Genomic DNA, 15,415 nt, shown 5'->3' with positions numbered 1-15,415 from the left:
GAAACCAAGTGCTGGTAACTCACCCTTATAATACGAGCTATTCTGGGTGCTGAGATCTTAGAATTGTTTTCAAAACCAGCCCAGACAGAAAAGTACTTATTAAATTCTTATCTCCAATTAACCACTGAAAACAGGAATTAGCTCTTTTCCTCAATTTCTGGAGTGCTGTCTTTGAGCATAAAAATGCTTAGGGACAATTCCCAGGCCTTGCAAACAACACCACCAATAACAAATTGTATCACATTAATTTCACAAAGGCATCTTTTAACTGCTGTGAACATTTCTTAGAAACATGAATACATACCCCTGGAAAATGTTAAGTAAAAAAGTATAGAATATTTACGTCTGTTTTAAAGACATGACTATTTATACTGTTTAAGATATTTAGGTAATGATTAGAAGTTAAGAATAATGATAGGTAGGTCATATACTGGGAGTGGTTTTTTTATTCTCTTTTTATTCTATTTTACAATAGTAATAAACTGATATTTATAATGATTATATAAAATTACTCTTGCTTGGTATTTGAATTATCATAAGTGATAAATATTTTTAAATGATTTCCAAAGCAAAGGAGTATCAATTCTTTTGTGATTTCAAAACAATTAAGAAAATTATTTCAAGGTTGGTTCACTCTAAGTCTATATTTGTTTTCTTGTTCTAGTTTTCATATGTTTGTAGATATTAAAATTCCAAAAATTTAATGGATATTGGTATTCAGGAACATCTTCACATACACTAATATTGGATTCCCTTAAGTGGAATTGCTTTATTTCATTTGTTACTTTCACCAATAAATCAAGATGATTGTGTATTTTGTTCTTTTCATTGCTTTTGGCTCTTATCTTGAGAATACGTTTTTCCTAGCAAGGTAGAGATAAGCAATTGGATTGTACAAGTAACATATGACTTTCATAAAATGCAAATGCATAGATTTGTGTCTTCTATCATTTGATAGAAGTTTCTTCCAGAAAAGTTTCTCAATTACTTAGAAATTTTTCCCTTCCCCTCCACAAATTATACCGACATCAAATACAGTGAAAGCAGGGGTTATAATGTGGTGGAGGGACATACAAGGCAACAAAGAAATAATCTTATAAATGTGTTAGAAACAATCGCATGAAAGAAAAAAAACATTTGAATACATATCTTAGGGTTCATTTCCCTAACATCACCTTATCTGACCTTTTCTGCTTGACTCAGACATATACTAGATATTGCAAATACGGGAAACCATGGGGGAAAAATAGGGATAAAGATGAACCCATTGCAACAGTGAGATGTACAAGTCGAAAAATGAACAACAGTCGGGGGGTAGCAGGAGGATTGGGTGGGGTGGCAGGGGAGGATGGGAAGGGATGGGAAGGGCAAACAAAGGAGGAGGCTACAATGCTTGATAAGAAATGTACTCATTATCTTGCCCATGTAATTGTAACCCCTCTGTACAGTTTTTTCACAATAAAAAAATAAAAATAATAAAAATTACTTATCACATATACTTTTGGATTGAGTTATCTCTGTATAAACTCAAACGGACAAAATACCCTCAAAATAAACAGAAATCACATCTTTGTTTTAAATGCAGCAGTTTACCAAAAATATCTTTTTAGCAATTCTGCAGTTTGTGTGAAGAAGTTTTAACAATAGTTTTTTTAATGACATGCAATTCACTTACAATATAATATCTCCTTTTATTGTATACATTTTAGTGCTTTGGAAGTGAATTGTACCTTCATAGGTTTTAAAAGCCTAATTTTCACAAACTTGCATTTCTTCAAATAGAAATGCTGTAAATTTTAGAACAGACATTAAAATAGATATAAAATTCAGTTACAGGAATTTGCCCAGCATACATTCTCTATAGTGTGTCTTTTCAAAATTTGTTTTTGGGGATCATTTCCAGGGTCTCACACATACTATTCAAGTTCACTGTCAATTAACTACATTCTCTGTCCAAAAAAGTTTTTTACTTCTGTTTAATACATTCATAGAAGTGTAATACCTGGATCCTGTACAATTCTTTCACCTTTTGAAGACTTGAAAACTTGTTTGCTAAAATGATTGCAGTATTATACAAATCGATCACTATGAGCAGTATATCAATTTATCCACAAATGCATTACTATATTTTGGGTCCTCTTTTTATATTATGGTCATACTAGTGAGTTTTCTTTTTATTATTTCTTAGACACTAAAGAGGAGCTTATTTCATATGTTCCTCCTATTAACTATTAAATTACATATGTTATTTAAAGAAATATTCAGGAAAAAATTTATATAGAATTAGAAGATAGAAAAATAAAGTTTCAGAATCACTGTAGCATTAACATTGTAGCATTAACAAATCTGTGCCCTCTGTTGGATATGTTTGCATTTCTGTTAGACTGTCCCTTGATTTATGAAACGTTATCACTTGATATAATCCACTTCTTGCTTTTCTTTAGCCCCTGATGTTTTCCATGTCAAATTTTTAGAAACCTTTACTGATCAATGTCATGATTTTTTACATTTAATTTTTATAGGTTTTTACAATTCACATTTAGTTTGATAATCATTCTTTATAAGGTTTGAGGTAGGCCATGTACTGGTGGCTCATGCCTGTAATCCTAGCTACTCAGGAGGCTGAGATCTGAGGATCGTGGTTTAAAGGCAGCCTTGGCAAGAAAGGCCATGAGACTGTTATCTCCAATAAACCATTAGAAAACCGGAAGTTTTTGCTGTTGCTCAAGCGGTAGAGTGCTCACCTTGAGCTGAATAGCACATGGTCAGCGCCCAAGCCCAGAGTTGAAACCCCATGACCAGCAGACAAACAAACAAACAATGGATTAAGGTAGTAGTCTAAGGTCATTCTTTAAATCTAGAGAGGCAATAGTGCCAATACAACCATTTAAGTTTCTGTTTTTATTTCATAAAGTCATAGCATCCTTTTCAAAATCTGTGGATCATAAAACTAAGAATTTATTTTTGACAAATCTGTTACATTCTTCTATGTGTCTGTTCTTATAGTAGAACTATGTTGTCTTCACTACTAAACATGGTAATACTATTCAAAACTAGTATGAAGGCTCAAGCTACACCATTTTACAAGATTTCTCTGACTGACCTGTATTCCTTGAATTTACATATGAGATTATTGAGCAGGTGGAACAATGTTCTACAGAGATATCTAAATATTTGATAGTCACTCATATTTCACACCTTGTGAAAATACAAACCCCTGATATTATATATAGAAAATGTCTTAGAGACTGCTCAATGCAGTCTCATTTAGGAATGAGTTAAGATTTAGATAGCAGTACAGCATAATAAAGCTGAATGATAACTACTTGAGCTTCACTGCAGAAGAGAGTGAGAGGGAGAAGAATGGTGGACCACAGAGGAGCTGTATGTCATTGGTATTGTTTCAAAAAACAGAAAGACTTCAGAGAAGAGAAGGAGAAAAATAAAGTGTCCTGAATCTAGTTTCTTTTTAATCCACCAGATAGATTGGACTGAAAGTCAGATAACATGGGAAAAATAAAATAGAAAATAAAGCATTGTATAGAGCTGTTACAATGTAAAGAAGCTGTACTAGGAATCTAATTAATTTCCAAATAAATAAGAGAAAGAATAACAATAACAATTGCTAACGTGGATAGAAGATGGATCACATTTTATCATACATAATTTAAAAAAACCATACTAGGAATGAAAATTTCAAATTCGGGGATGGGAAGGTGGCTCAGTGGTAGAGCACTTTCCTTGCATGCCTGAGGCCCTGGGTTCGATTCTCAGCACCACATAAGTAAAAAGAAAAAAGCCGGAAGTGGCGCTGTGGCTCAAGTGGTAGAGCGCTAGCCTTGAGCTGAAGAGCTGAGGGACAGTGCCCAGGCCCAGAGTTCAGGCCCCATGACCGGACCCCCCCAAAAAAATCAAAGTCATAATTTAAAATACAATTTATATTATAACTAGATAGTATAGCTCAGAGCTAAAACATTGGCCTAACATATGTGAAGAAATTGTGTGATCTCCCAAGCATTACAAAGTACACCCAAAGTACACACACAAAATAACAAATAAACGCACACACACACCACATACACACATTTGTTATTATCATATTAAACAGAGGAAATTACCACAAATAGTAAAAGTATTTTAAAATATGAAATCATAATATTGCTCATACTATTTAAAAGTTTAGTAGAAATAAAATAGTCACAAGATTCTTGGATTCTTTTTTTTTAATTTTTATTTTTATTGTGAACATATTGTAAAGAAGGGCTACAATTTCATGGGCAAGATAATAAGTACATTTCTTATCAAGCATTGTAGCTTCCTCCTTTGTTTACCTTCACATCCCTTCCCAGCCTCCCCCAGCCCCGCTGCACCAAAGTTGTAAATTTCGTTTTCGACATGACAACTTGTGCTTCTCATTGTTGCAATGGGTCCACCTGTATCCTTATTTAAACCACTTGTTCCCCCCCCACACACACAAATTATACGGACATCAAATACAGTGAAAGCAGGGGTTGCACTGTGGGGGAGGGACATACAAAGAAACAAAGAAATAATCTTATAAATTCGTTAGAAAGCAATGCATGAGAGAAAAAGTAATTAAATACATATCTAAGGGTTCATTTTCCTAACATCACCTTACCTGACCTTTTCTGCTTGACTCATACATATATGGGATATTGCAAATAAGGGAAACAATGGAACCTATGTTTTTTGGGCTTGGCTTACTTCACGTAATATAATTTTTTCCAAGTCTTTCCATTTCCTAAGAAATGGGGCAATATCATTCTTTCTGAAGGAGGCATAGAATTCCGTTGTTTATATATACCACATTTTCTTGATCCATTCATCTACTGAGGGGCAACTGGGTTGGTTTCATATCTTAGCAATGGTAAATAATGCTGCAGTAAAATAGCTGTGCTGGTAGCTTTAGTGTGGTCTTGTTTGTAAACATTTGGGTAAATGCCCAAAAGTGGGATTGCTGGGTCATAGGGGAGCTCTATGTGAAGTCTTTTGAGGAACCTCCATATTACTTTCCAAAGTGGTTGAACAAGTTTACACTCCCACCACCAATGAAGTAAGGTTCTCTTCTGTCCACATCCCCTCCAGGATCTGTTGTTATTAGAGTTCTTGATGTCTGCCATTCTAACTGGGGTGAGGTGGTATCTCAGTGTTGTTTTGATTTGCATTTCTTTTATGGCTAGGGAGGTTGAGCATTTCTTCATGTGACTATTGGCCATCATTTTTTCTTCTTCAGAGAAGTTTCTCTTTAAGTCTTTAGCCCACTTCTTTATTGGGCAGTTATTTGTTTGAGGATTTGTTGTTGGGGGTTTAATTTTTTGAGTTCCAAGTATATTTTAGATATGAGACCCTTGTCCGTTGTATGGCTATTGAAGATCTTCTCCCAATCCGTGGGCTTTCTATTGATCTTGCTAGCTACTTCCTTTGCCATGCAGAAGCTCTGCAACTTCATGCAATCTCATTTGTCCAACCTTCCTTTGATTTGTTGTGTTTCCAGGTCTCTATTAAGAAAATTTTGGCCTGCGCCAAGGAGACCTAGAGTTTCTCCTATTCCATCCTGTAATGTTTTCAGAGTGTCTGCTTTGACTCCAGGTCTTTGATCCATTTGGTGTTGATTCTGCTTCAAGGTGATATATATGGATCTAGCTTTAGTTTTCTACAAGTACTTAACCTATTTTTCCAGCAACATTTACTGAAGAGGCACTCTTTCTTCCATTCTATTTTATAAGCTCCCTTATTTAAGATTAGATGGCTATAGGTCTGTAGTTTCATTACTGGGTTTTCAATGCTATTCCATTGGTCCTGAGGTCTGTTCTTGTGCCAGTAAAGAACTGTTTTTTTTTTTCTATGGCTTTATATTAGAGTTTGAAATTTGGTATTGTTATTCCTCCAGGTGTGTTCTTTCCGTTGCGGAGCGTTTTTGCTATTCGGGGTCTTTTATTGTTCCATATGAATTTTTTGATTGCCTCTTCCATTTCCTTGAAGAATGAGGTTGGAATTTTGATACGTATCGCATTGAATTTGTAGATAGCTTTGGGAAGTATTGCCATTTTCACGATGTTAATCTTTCCAATCCAGGAGCATGGGAGTTTTTGCCACTTTCTAAGTTCTGTTTTGATTTCCTTTTTCAAGTTTTTAAAGTTTTCATCATAGAGGTCCTTCACTTCTTTGGTTAAGCTAATTCCTAGGTATTTCAGTTTTTGTGGGGCTATCACAAATGGAGTTGCTTTCCTAATTTCAGCCACACTTTTCTCATTGTTGGGATACAGAAAAGCCATTGATTTTGGGGGTTTAATTTTATACCCTGGTAATTTGCCAAAGTTTTGAATTAGCTTGAATAATTTGGGAGTGGATTCTTATATATTAAGTAAATTGAAAATTAAGAAATAAAAGACATGAGAAATTTGTAAAAAAAAGTTTTAAGTAATGAACATTTTGAAATATGTGTCCTTTTATTTTGACAAAGGATTGATGTTACTAGTGCTTTAACTCAAGATTTATAATATGATAACCAGGTGCTCTATATCTTGCTAGGGATGGCTATATCTCTAATCATTTCACTCTGGAAATTTTATGATAAGGTCTCATAGTTTCTCAGTCTCTCCGAATTACAAACCCTATTTACACTTCCCACAATAGTTAGAAAATGGAAACCACAAATCACTATGCCTAGCTCAAACATTTTTTTTAATTCAAGTACAAATATTTCCAAAATGTGACCAGGTAATAAAGCCTTTTTAAATAAAGTATGTGCTTCTTGAAAATACAGTATTTGTTACATGGACAAATATGTTTAGAACTATAAGAAAACACATTTATTTAAATTCCCAAACCATATAAAATTTAAGAAAATAATTTTTACATATTCACATGTTAACTATTTTGAAAGCAAAATATATATCTGAATAATTTACATGTGTTAAAATTATACAAAACTAAATTAACAAATCCTACATCTCTGAAAAAAGAATTACCCTAAAGAAACCAAACAAAATAAGTTCAAAATTTGAAATTTAGAAAATAAAATGAAGTTTTCTCTTTAGTTGACTTAAGTAACTGTAAACCCTCTGTATATCAAGGTTTTAATAAAAAATGCATAAACAAAGAAAGAAATATACCCATTTGTCAATAGCGACAGGAAAAACATCAGTAGTTTTTTTTGAGTGTGCAAAAATTCAATGGAAGAGATAACAATGTTCCTTCCATCATAAATGTACTCATTATCTTACTTATGTTACTGTATCCCCTCTGTACATTACCTTTACAGTAGAATTAAATTGAAATTAAAAATAAACTAATCAATATACCAATTAAGAATTCGTAGGGAGCTAGGAAGTTGGCTCAGTGGTTGTGTGCTTGCCTTGCATGCTTGAGGCCCTGGGTTTGATTCCTCAGCATCACATAAACAGAAAAAAAGCCGGAAGTGCCGCTGTGGCTCAAGTGGTCGAATGCTAGCCTTGAGCTAGCCTTGAGGGACAGGGCCAATCCCAGAGTTCAGGTTCCACGACTGGACCCCCCCAAAAAAACAAAAAGAAAAGAACCCCACCAGAATTACTAGAAGCCATTGGTTAAAAACTTTTTAGAAAACTGCCCTAATTACCCAAGTAATATAATTTGATGATACTATTTAAATACTTCAACTTCAGCAGAGAAGCCAAAAGTTTAAAAATGTTACAAAGTAAAGTAATAAATCAGAATATATTACTATAAATAATAATCAAAAGATGAATTTATAGTGGTAATCAAATATGTAAGAAATGAGGCAATTTGCCATTAGTTTGCACTTTATAAGTGAGAAGGAATTTTCTAGGTCTTTTAAAATATATAGTAAGTTTAATGAAGAAACTATTCTGTCACATCATATGAAACTGAGATGAAGCTGATATTAGAACAAAGAGCAGATTGTACTAAGTTTTGGATGTTAATGTTTATACTTATTTTGGTTGTGGGAAATTGTGTTCAACTTGGGGTATTATTTTTGTTAAATTGGTGTCATATCAGTGGTTAATTTTAGGATAAGGGTTCCCTTTCCACAAGAACTTGCTCCTGATCTGTCTTTTTAGCCTTCCCATTATCAATGGCATAAGAGTTGCACACCAACTTGTCTAGATTCCTACCTTGGTTGGCCTGGATTCTGTAGTCCTTCCAATTTTATTCTGTAGATAGTGCAGGATGGTGGAAATAATCCAATGCACCCAGCAATAAATAGAGAAGGAAGTCCACTAAACTTTTGGCCTGGGTTCTGTTCTCAAGCCTCCTCAATAATTAAGAGTTCAGATGGGAGCCCCTGGTGCCACGCAGTAAGACTATTTTTTTAAAGCAACTACACATATATATGACTTAGTCATGTGAAAACCTCAGTATAAGAATAAAAGATCAGTGAAACATAAAGGACAGGCCCAATTTTAACTTGCTACTTAGAGGCTGAATAAGCTTAGCTAGCTACTCAGGAGGCTGAGATATGAAGACCACTATTCAAAGCCAGTTCAATCATGAAAATAAATGTGATTATCTCCAAAAAAAAAAAAAAAAAAAAAAAAACAGAAGTGGAACAATGGCTCTAGTGGTAAACCACTATCCTTGGTCACAGAAGATTAGGGAGAGTGCCCAGTCACTTTCAAGCCTCAGGAATGATGAATGAATGAATGAGCACTTGCAAATGCACGTGCATGTATACGCGTGCATGTGTACACACACACTCTCTCTCTAACACACACACACACACACACACACACACAAATGAGTATTTCATGCAAAGTTCTTTTTTTACGGTGTTGTAATCTATTTCCCTGTATTAGTTTACAAATTAACAAAATCAGCTAAGCACCTACTTACATACAACTCATCATGTTTCTCTAAAGTGAACTCTCTTTTTGGAAGCATGCTTTATTTGAACCAAATGTAAATTATTCAGAAGTTCGATTTATCTCCCTCTATTCTGTAGAATTAGATGATTGTTTAGCTTGGTCCAAGCAATATAATTTTGTGAAATCCTGCATCAAGCAATGTATTTCTTTCACTAGACGGGAAGCCTCTTTCAAACAATTAATAATAGGTTTTCTTCTCCTTGCTAGCATCTGTAGTTTTAATATCTTCTTATATTTCATGATCTGTCTGTGTATGACAAAGACTGCTGTGAAAATAAAAAGACCCTTTGCAGCACTTATCATTTATATACCATTCATAGATATGAAGGTGTTTAAATATTACTGAAATTGCTTTGGAATGAATCATGTTCACCTTGACTATCGTGAAAAAGAAGAATTGGTTCCTCAGATCTTTAGGTATGAACTTGATTGAAAGAAACAAAAGGAAAAGTGAGGAACAACTCGACACATACATTCAAATGAAACAAAACAACCTAAGAAAACAAATTAATTAAGTACTGAAGAACCTGCAGGAAATGCAAAGACTTAAAAAAATCAGCTATGACAAGCTTATGAAAATCCTGACTACATGGGAGTCTACTCTTGTGAGGATAGAGGTGAAAGCCCAGACTGGACAAAGATGTGTACACAATGCCATGCACCTGATATTCTAAATTCCAGGAAGAATAACATAATGTGGACTGAGCTCAAGATCATATACAAGTATCTGAAAAATAATCAAGATAATTTAGGGCTGGAGACATGACAAAGTGGTCAGAACACCCATTTATGGGGCACAAGACACTCAATTCAAACTCTAATATTATGGGCATTAAAGTAAAAAGCTATGATTTTAAATAATTGGAATAATTGTAAGATTTGAATATTTGAGTGGAAAATGCATGAGAGAGATAGAATGAACCCATGGTGCAATGCTTTCAACTTAAGTGAAAATATTTTCTGGTAGTTCAGAAAAAAAAGTTACCTTGCAAATGAGCATGGTTGTGCATTTGGGTGATGGACATACTTTACTTACACAGGTGTAAATTAAATAGATTTTATTTGGGTAGTTTGTACTTCTTGAACTAAGAGCCTTGATGATGTCCCTGAAATTTTTCTCTCAAGGCTACCACTCTACTACTTTGAGCCACAGTTCCAATTCTGATTTTCTGTTGATTGTTTGGTGATAAGAGGCTCCTGGACATTACTGCCCAGGATGACTTCAAACCATGATCATCAGATCTCAGCCTCCCAAGTAACCAGGATGCCAGGCATGAGCCATCGATAGTTTTAATAATTTAGTAAACTATACAGTTACTGAAGTTATTCATTATCATTATAACCTGTGTAATATATGTGTGTATGTATATAACAATGCATACAGATAGAAATATCTTAACATATTTTTGTATCTACAGTAGGTTTATGAAATCATCCATTATAAAATAAAATGGAGACAAAAGTTAATAAGGAGCAAAACAAAGGAAATAACCACATGTTTCTTGTTGTTGAATGGAATACGAATTGCAAAAATCAGTTTGGGAAAATTATCTGTACGTTAACAAAATGGATAAGAGCTATTAATTCCAATCCATCTGTTTGCCCATGTTGTGCAACCTCACACATGAGTGTCAAAATCAAACCACAATTTTTGCCTTTGCTTTTAACTCACCTGTTATAATTTACAGGTTACATGAAGTAATCAAATAAAGATTAAAATAATATTATGTGAGGCTATGAATTGGAGCTGGAAATTATATTAAATGTGATAATAGCTAATTTAATTGCATACTTCTTACTTTTACTCTGTGATGTCCCTCATTCCCACATTAGGAAAGTACATAGATGGTTCTCACTAAATTATATGTACAATTATGAAATAATGTATTGAAAAAATATGGGAACAATGTGGTTTTAGCTTATTTAGACCTGTAGGGGGAAGTGTGTTTTTGAGGACTTGCAATACATTGTGATGAAGATGAAGGGAGGGATGTTCTTATTCTGGAAAACTGGCTAGAGGATTGCTCCCATAAAGGTAGTGATGAATTCTACCAAAAGATTACAATAAAATCACTTTCACAACCATGTTCACTGCTGCACTATTCACCATAGCCAAGTTACGGAAACAACCCAGATACCCTTTGGCCGAGTGATGGTTAGAGAAAGTGTGGCACATATACACAATTGATTGCACCCATCCATTCTGAAGACTGTTACATTATTTGCAACGAAATGGATAGATCTAAAAATATATTAAGTGAACTAAGTCACTAAGTGAACTAAGCCAGACACACAAAGAACCCATGTTTTGTCTCATATTTGGAAGCTAGAACTTTATACAGGTTTACACAAATATATTAACCAAAGCGTGCTATTTGCAGAGGAGTATTTCAAAGGTGTAATTTCTTATAAAATTGAAGTTTTAATCCAACAAAATATATATCAGGAAACTATCACTTGGAAGATGTGAGGGGAAGTCAAAAGGAAGGAATAAAGAGAGTTATGGAGGAAGAGAGTGAAGGTGTAATATTCAATGCAGATAGTATGAAACTAGAAAAAATTAAAGTGGGGTGAGGTTTGGAAGGGTGTGGAAAAATTATATAAAGATCCATTATACTTAAAAAAATACTGATATGTTGAATGGAAATTCCATTGTCCAAGTATTTAAGATAATAAAATATAATTAAAAACAATGGAGACATCTGATCTTAAATTCTATTTCCATCTCTTTTAAAAAATTAAATTATTTGCTTTATAAATTGATCAGAGGGATGGATTTTGTAGTTAGCTAGATCATTTCACATCTGTCTCTCTCTTCCTCTCTCCCTTTCATGGTTCTCATAGGTAATATGATTGTTCCATAATTATCCTAATTTATTTTGCTTTTATATTTTTGGTTGCATCATTTCATTTTCTGCTCTGCCATTTCCCAATTCATTTACATAGAAAGCATTATTTCCTATTTTCTCATTCCTAGAATAAGCTGCACATGAAGACACCACTGGTCCTCATTTTCAGTCTGTACCTTTGAATACGGAGGAAAATCTTTCCTCTGCTCTCTACCAATTCCCTACTCTCCAGTTAGAATAATTTAGAATAGTAAAAATTAAAAAGGAGAAAATAAATAATAGTGAAAAAAACAGATGCAGAAAATTTACTGGATTTTTCTGACCAGTTCATCCAATGTGAACTATTGGAGAAATACATGGACACCTCATTCTCACTGGCACTCAAAATCTCTGGCTAGGCAATTCTGATGAAGATGAGGAACAAGATGAAAAAGTAAGAAATGGTATCAATTGCAAAAGAAAAATGGAGAAGTATTCATGTAAATTTCTTCTTTGGTCTGCCGAAAATAATCGCCTTACTACAGTGTAGAGACTACTTTCCAAAAAGGCCACTCATGTGAACGCTAGGGATAATGATGAATATACACCTCTTCATCGAGAAGCCTACAGTGGGCACTTAGATATTGTCCATGAGTTGGTGGCTCAAGGTAGATATTCATGCAATAATCGTGAATGTCTGGACAACCCTGCACAGTACTTATACATGGAATAATACCAGAGTGGCTTCTTTATTTCATCATGATGCAGATACAAATGGCCAAACTAAAGGCTTCTTGAACCCCTTGCATCTTTCTGCTGAGAATAGAAATAGCAAAGTTATGCTAGATCTCCTCCTGTTGAACCATTATATAAAACCAGGTCTGAAGCACAACTTGGAAGAAACTGCATTTGATATTGCCAAAAGAATAATTATGTATCACTACCTCTTCGAAGTTGTAGAAGGCTGTAGAAATTGTTCTCCTAAATCCTAATGGTTTGGGTAAGTTTCTTAAATTTCAAAATTGCCAGTCCATCCTAGGTGTCCATACAAAATATTTTTACAATACAGCAGCAATATCTTACTTTAAAAATTCATGGATTCCATGGTATTCTTCCAAGTGAACTGCCTGACTTTGATATAAAAATATATTTGAGTTGTTTTTATACACCTATAATGATTTTTGTGATTTTTTAATCAGAAATAATTTTAAGTTATCTGTTGAAATTAGTAGTACAGAAACTAAAGATAATTCTGGTGCTTTTCTGAAACAGTGTATTTAAAAATATTTAGTATTCTGTTTGTATAATGTCCATAATCTATTTCATTCTCTCCTAGATACAATACTTTGAATTCAATATTGTTTTACAATATATAGGTTCATTAATAAATGTGGCCTTTCAGATTGCATTCCATATAGAAACAGTTTAAGATTCCTTTAATTCCTAGGTCCTTATAGAATTTTCTTTCTTTGGGATAAAATGACAATGTTATCATATTTCAAAGTTTTATAAAAGTTAGGCTATGTAAAGGCCTTTCTAAAAAGGTGAAGATTGAATACATTGATGTCAAACTAACATTTATTTCTATTAATTACATGTATTATTACACTTGTATATTTGTACTCAATTTTTAAATTACTGTTTAATTTCTTGCATCTGAAGAATGAAAAATATGGAATACTTCACAAATTTTCATATTATCCTTGTACAAGAACCATGTAAAACTCTGTATTGTAATTTGGGTAGACGTGCTGCTGAAGCATGTAGTATCCTGTAAATTTAAATAGTTAATGATGCAATCTTAAGACAGGCATATATCCTTGGTTGCCTATTTGTAACAAGGAAACCTTATTGTTCCCAAAATTTCTATTCATCTTATTTCTGTAAAATTCTGTGTATGGTGGAAAAAACATATTGTTTCTTCGATTGCTCACATTTGCAATTTTTGTCAATGATTATTTTAAGTCTTTTTCATTTGAAATTTGATCATACTTTGAAGCCTTTATAGCTAGGTCCAAAGGTGATGGCTTTTCAAATACTTATTTATCAACTGATTTAGCTTTGTGGAGCTAATGCATTGAAAGTAAGCCTTACTTAAGAGCTACTTCTAAACTTCAGCAGCATAAAATTTCCCAAATAAAGGCTTACTGGCACAAATGTCTCCCTGACCCTTTACCCTTGCTCCATGTAGGAACAGACCAACCAGAATATCTTACTCTGATAGCATAGATTGTCTTTCTGGAGCAAAACTAATCTTAGTTACAAGGGATCATAGAGAGACGAACAGTTCAGACAGAAATGTTCAGACTAGAAGGTCTTTTTTCAAAATATAATTGTTTATTACACCCTACTATTTCAAAAGTAGCTAAAGCCAAGAAGGTGAAAAATTATTCATATGCATGATTCCCTAATGCCCTGGCCTGTCTACCATCCAACCAGGCAGGAACTTACACCACTGATTTTCTATCACCAAATATATTCCATAGTTCCAGGAGAAGTCCATACGTTTCTCCTCGTTATTAGGCCTTAATTTGGTAATGTTTTCATCACAGTGTTTCCTCTTGTCTCTAGGCTGTACATCTCTGAATGGTAATGCTTTAGTTCTAATTCTACCAAACACTGAGGTAGAGGTAATGGAATAATACTTTCAAACAGTTGCCTTTGATACCATAACCACAACAGAACAATGCAAAACATTTTCACATATTATATATAATTATATATTTTATATTTATATGTGCTGATTTTATATTTCACACAGTGAATTTTACTAGAATTAATTGATAATTTGACAAATTAATTGATATTTATTCCAATAAATAGATTGGAATATAAATAATCAGGATTAGAATATATATTAGAATATAAAAAGTATCAATGCAATGTTTTCGGTATAAACTTGTGATACCTTCTAAGTGTTCTTGGTTTCTGAATTCACATGGTAAAAAAAAAACAAAAACAATGTTGTTTTCCTCTAATCTATAAGGGATTTTACTCTGCTCATGTTTATTGTTTTAACTCGCTTGTCCCAAACTGATTTTCTCCATATTTCTGAAGCATTCCTACTGATTATACTCAAATTTTATTGATATGATATATAAAAGCTATTGTTCTTCTACAGGATCCACGGGTCCTAGGATCCCAGGTCCCAGTTATCCGCATCATCAGATAACTAGGGCAAGAGTTCTCACCTAGGCCCATGCAACATGCCAGCAGAAAGTAATTGAAGACCCATCTCAATTTCTCATTTCCTATATTTCAGGGCCCCAATTCCTTGAAATGCAGGAATTAGCAGTAAGCAATTTGGGAAATGCAAGGCAACCTAAAATGCAAGATGAAATCACAAAATGTGAAAGTACAGTAATTCAAGCTTTCAATTTTCAGATGACCATCCCATATGAGTGAACAAGACCACAAATGTCACAAGATTATTTGTAATACCCTTCTCCTAATGATTAATAAATGATTTCAGTCCAACATCATCAGGCCAAAAAATAGTTCCTGGAACGATAGATTCATAATTGTCTACCAATGCTAGGAATACTTGACATAGAGGTCAAATATAATTCAGGAAAACATTAATTGAGAAGATCCTTAGTGCTTCAAAACACTGGTACTTCAGTAAAACTTGGTTCTGTAGTATAAAATGTTGTCATTCTCAAGCAAATGATAACCTACATTGAATCTCCTGAAAGTATATTC

Source organism: Dipodomys merriami, unplaced genomic scaffold (assembly GCF_024711535.1).
Source record: "Dipodomys merriami isolate MVZ:Mamm:240054 unplaced genomic scaffold, mDipMer1.0.p SCAF_816, whole genome shotgun sequence".
NCBI lineage: Eukaryota > Metazoa > Chordata > Mammalia > Rodentia > Heteromyidae > Dipodomys > Dipodomys merriami.
This window is presented reverse-complemented; position numbering follows the sequence as displayed.